The 6,000-nt window shown below is 39.2% G+C and overlaps 1 protein-coding gene across 9 annotated transcripts in view; it reads right to left on the reverse strand.

Annotated features, from left to right (window-relative positions):
* LOC141221121 (uncharacterized) overlaps positions 1-5,218 on the reverse strand; it is a 113,682-nt gene extending 108,464 nt beyond the window's left edge. For 4 of the 9 annotated variants that reach the window (XM_073666470.1, XM_073666468.1, XM_073666469.1 and 1 more), the window contains exon 1: positions 5,099-5,218. The gene's annotated coding sequence lies outside the window, so the exon portion shown is untranslated. Of the gene's footprint in view, positions 1-5,068 lie in introns of all 9 variants that reach the window. The other 5 variants (XM_073666471.1, XM_073666465.1, XM_073666463.1 and 2 more) reach the window with 4 other exon arrangements.
* Positions 5,219-6,000: the final 782 nt, after the last annotated feature.

A 6,000-nucleotide genomic window follows, 5' to 3' on the forward strand; every position in this document is an offset into this window, starting at 1 on the left:
CTGTGTACACACCGTATACTCTGCTCTCACTGTATATATATATACTGTGTACACACCGTATACTCTGCTCTCACTGTATATATATATATACTGTGTACACACCGTATACTCTGCTCTCACTGTATATATATACTGTATACACACCGTATACTCCTCTCTCACTGTATATATGTATATACTGTATACACACCGTATACTCTGCTCTCACTGTATATATGTATATACTGTATACACACCGTATACTCCTCTCTCACTGTATATATAGTACAGACCAAAAGTTTGGACACACCTTCTCATTTAAAGATTTTTCTGTATTTTCATGACTATGAAAATTGTACATTCACACTGAAGGCATCAAAACTATGAATTACCACATGTGGAATTATATACTTAACAAAAAAGTGTGAAACAACTGAAAATATGTCTTATATTCTAGGTTCTTCACAGTAGCCACCTTTTGCTTTGATGACTGCTTTGCACATTCTTGGCATTTTACAATTTTAAAAGTCATGAAAATACAGAAAAATCTTTAAATGAGAAGGTGTGTCCAAACTTTTGGTCTGTACTGTATGTATATACTGTATACACACTGCATACTCTGCTCTCACTGTATATATATACTGTATACACACCGTATACTCCGCTCTCACTGTATATATATACTGTATACACACCGTATACTCCGCTCTCACTGTATATATATACTGTAAGCACACCGTATACTCCGCTCTCACTGTATATATATACTGTATACACACCGTATACTCCGCTCTCACTGTATATATATATACTGTAAGCACACCGTATACTCCGCTCTCACTGTATATATGTATATACTGTATACACACCGTATACTCCGCTCTCACTGTATATATGTATATACACCGTATACTCCGCTCTCACTGTATATATATACTGTATACACACCGTATACTCCGCTCTCACTGTATATACAGTACAGACCAAAAGTTTGGACACACCTTCTCATTTAAAGATTTTTCTGTATTTTCATGACTATGAAAATTGTACATTCACACTGAAGGCATCAAAACTATGAATTACCACATGTGGAATTATATACTTAACAAACAAGTGTGAAATAACTGAAAATATGTCTTATATTCTAGGTTCTTCAAAGTGGCCACCTTTTGCTTTGATGACTGCTTTGCACACTCTTGGCATTCTCTTGATGAGTTTCAAGAGGTAGTCACCGAAAATGTTTTTTGTTATGATCTGCTACAGAGACTAAGGAAAGACAGGAGATCTGTCCCTACAATAGAACTAAACTAGATCCCTACGATGTAACGGGGAACCTGATCCTGCGATCAGACCCGCTAAAGTCCTCGGCTAGTCTGTACGAAGACCTATAGATGTGAGGGAGGAATCCCTACAAGAACTAGGGACTGGGAAAAGTTGGACACCTCCTAGCAGAAATCGTAGCAGTCAAAGACAAACACACAACAAAAAGTAAAGAGGTCAGAAGACCTAGCAAAACTAACAGAGAACGGCAACAGAGCACCAAGCTAGCTCAACAGTAGTAAATACAAATGAAGTCCAGCAATGCCAGGAGGGCGGAGCCGGATTAAATAGGCAAAACTGGTCATGTGACCAGCAAACTAAAAAAAACCTAACAGGAGAGTTGTAACAGTTTTCACTTCACAGGTGTGCCCTGTCAGGTTTAATAAGTGGGATTTCTTGCCTTATAAATGGGGTTGGGACCATCAGTTGTGTTGTGCAGAAGTCTGGTGGATACACAGCTGATAGTCCTACTGAATAGCCTGTTAGAACTTGTATTATGGCAAGAAAAAAGCAGCTAAGTAAAGAAAAACGAGTGGCCATCATTACTTTAAGAAATGAAGGTCAGTCAGTCTGAAAAATTGGGAAAACTTTGAAAGTGTCCCCAAGTGCAGTTGCAAAAACCATCAATCGATACAAAGAAACTGGCTCACATGAGGACCGCCCCAGGAAAGGAAGACCAAGAGTCACCTCTGCTTCTGAGGATAAGTTTATCCGAGTCACCAGCCTCAGAAATCGCAGGTTAACAGCAGCTCAGATTAGAGACCCGGTCAATGCCACACAGAGTTCTAGCAGCAGACACATCTCTACAACAACTATTAAAAGGAGACTTTGTGCAGCAGGCCTTCATGGTAAAATAACTGCTAGGAAACCACTGCTAAGGACAGGCAACAAGCAGAAGAGACTTGTTTGGGCTAAAGAACACAAGGAATGGACATTAGACCAGTGGAAATCTGTGCTTTTGTCTGATGAGTCCAAATATGAGATCTTTGGTTCCAACCACCTTGTCTTTGTGCGACGCAGAAAAGGTGAACGGATGGACTCTACATGCCTGGTTCCCACCATGAAGCATGGAAGAGGAGGTGTGATGGTGTGGGGGTGCTTTGCTGGTGACACTGTTGGGGATTTATTCAAAATTGAAGGCATACTGAACCAGCATGGCTACCACAACATCTTGCAGCGGCATGCTATTCCATCCGGTTTGCGTTTAGTTGGACCATCATTTATTTTTCAACAGGACAATGACCCCAAACACACCTCCAGGCTGTGTAAGGGCTATTTGACCAAGAAGGAGAGTGATGGGGGGCTACGCCAGATGACCTGGCCTCCACAGTCACCAGACCTGAACCCAATTGAGATGGATTGGGGTGAGCTGGACCGCAGAGTGAAGGCAAAGGGGCCAACAAGTGCTAAGCATCTCTGGGAACTCCTTCAAGATTGTTGGAAGACCCTTTCCGGTGACTACCTCTTGAAGCTCATTAAGAGAATGCCAAGAGTGTGCAAAGCAGTCATCAAAGCAAAAGGTGGCTACTGTGAAGAACCTAGAATATAAGACATATTTTCAGTTGTTTCACACTTTTTTGTTAAGTATATAATTCCCCATGTGGTAATTCATAGTTTTGATGCCTTCAGTGTGAATGTACAATTCTCATAGTCATGAAAATACAGAAAAATCTTTAAATGAGGTGTGTCCAAACTTTTGGTCTGTACTGTATGTATATACTGTATACACACCGTATACTCTGCTCTCACTGTATATATATACTGTATACACACCGTATACTCTGCTCTCACTGTATATATATACTGTATACACACCGTATACTCTGCTCTCACTGTATATATATGTATACTCTATACACACCGTATACTCCGCTCTCACTGTATATATGTATATACTGTATACACACCGTATACTCCGCTCTCACTGTATATATATACAGTATACACACCATATACTCTGCTCTCACTGTATATATATATATACTGTATACACACCGTATACTCCGCTCTCACTGTATATATATACTGTATACACACCATATACTCTGCTCTCACTGTATATATATATATACTGTATACACACCGTATACTCTGCTCTCACTGTATATATATACTGTATACACACCGTATACTCTGCTCTCACTGTATATATATATACTGTATACACACCGTATACTCTGCTCTCACTGTATATATATATACTGTATACACACCATATACTCCGCTCTCACTGTATAAATGTATATACTGTATACACACCGTATACTCTGCTCTCACTGCATATATATACTGTATACACACCGTATACTCTGCTCTCACTGTATATATATATATATACTGTATACACACCATATACTCTGCTCTCACTGTATATATATATATATACTGTATACACACTATATACTCTGCTCTCACTGTATATATATATATACTGTATACACACCATATACTCTGCTCTCACTGTATATATATATATATATACTGTATACACACCATATACTCTGCTCTCACTGTATATATATATACTGTATACACACCATATACTCTGCTCTCACTGTATATATATATATACTGTATACACACCATATACTCTGCTCTCACTGTATATATATATATATACTGTATACACACCATATACTCTGCTCTCACTGTATATATATATATACTGTATACACACCATATACTCTGCTCTCACTGTATATATATATATATACTGTATACACACCATATACTCTGCTCTCACTGTATATATATATATATATATATATACTGTATACACACCATATACTCTGCTCTCACTGTATATATATATATATACTGTATACACACCATATACTTTGCTCTCACTGTATATATATATATACTGTATACACACCATATACTCTGCTCTCACTGTATATATATATACTGTATACACACCATATACTCTGCTCTCACTGTATATATATATATACTGTATACACACCATATACTCTGCTCTCACTGTATATATATATACTGTATACACACCATATACTCTGCTCTCACTGTATATATATATATATATATACTGTATACACACCATATACTCTGCTCTCACTGTATATATATATATATATACTGTATACACACCATATACTCTGCTCTCACTGTATATATATGTATACTGTATACACACCGTATACTCCGCTCTCACTGTATATATATATATATACTGTATACACACCATATACTCTGCTCTCACTGTATATATATATATATATATACTGTATACACACCATATACTCTACTCTCACTGTATATATATATATATATACTGTATACACACCATATACTCTGCTCTCACTGTATATATATATATACTGTATACACACCATATACTTTGCTCTCACTGTATATATATATATATATATATATATATATACTGTATACACACCATATACTCTGCTCTCACTGTATATATATATATATATATACTGTATACACACCATATACTCTGCTCTCACTGTATATATATGTATACTGTATACACACCATATACTCTGCTCTCACTGTATATATATGTATACTGTATACACACCGTATACTCTGCTCTCACTGTATATATATATATATATACTGTATACACACCATATACTCTGCTCTCACTGTATATATATATATACTGTATACACACCATATACTCTGCTCTCACTGTATGTATATATATATATATATATATATATATATATACTATATACACACCATATACTCTGCTCTCACTGTATATATATGTATACTGTATACACACCGTATACTCCGCTCTTGTTGTGTCACTTACTCATTTGTCAGTGACTTTCTTCTCTGGATCCAACACTTCGAAGGGTTTTAGGACCTTTGAAGATGTCACGATCATGTGATCTTGCCTGTGTGGGCGGAGTTAGCTTCAGCTTGTGCTTCCGGAGGCAGCGATCATGTGATTGGCCTGTGATGAGTCATGTGACGTCAGAGCTGCTCCACTGTAGACGTCTCAGGGCTGAGAGGAGAAGGATGGAGGATGGAGGAGATTCCGGAGCTGCTCTCAGGCTCCATTATAGTCGCCTCATTACCGGACAGGCTGCAGAGCGGAGGCTGGAATGAGGTGCAGGAGTAATGAGATTATATCTATAATATAACCGTGGATGTGGCCCTCTGTCTGAAGCCTTTATAGACTGCGCATGCGTGACACGCAATCTGGCTCCAGACAGAAGAACGCATGGAGCCGTTACAGATAAGAGGAGTGTATGGCGCCTGAGATCACAATATGCGTAGGCACTGAATGCATACCGCTATCTCCGGCGCCATACTTACCTGACTGGGAGGAGCGTTGCCGCGGCATAGCGCTATCCGGCGCTATTTTACTGAAGACACATTTGCAGTGTCTTCAGCAAAATGGCGCCGGACAGCGCGGTGCTCTGGCGCAGCGCTCCTCCCCGACCTCCAGCAGAATAGGACGCAGCAGCGCTGGAGCACAGAGAAGAAAGGTGAGTATAAGTGTTTATTTTTTTGGGATGTGTGTACAACGTGAAAGGGATGCGGAGGCTACACATACCAGGATTGGGGGGGTGAGGGGTACCACACATACCAGGATTGGGGTGAGGGGTACCACGCATAGCAGGATTGGGATGAGGGGTACCACGCATAGCAGGATTGGGGTGAGGGGTACCACGCATACCAGGATTGGGGTTGAGGGGTACCACGCAT

The sequence above is a fragment of the Phyllobates terribilis genome, unplaced genomic scaffold (genome assembly GCF_046119375.1).
Source record: "Phyllobates terribilis strain yellow unplaced genomic scaffold, ASM4611937v1 Scaffold_318__1_contigs__length_2195899, whole genome shotgun sequence".
NCBI classification, from domain to species: domain Eukaryota; kingdom Metazoa; phylum Chordata; class Amphibia; order Anura; family Dendrobatidae; genus Phyllobates; species Phyllobates terribilis.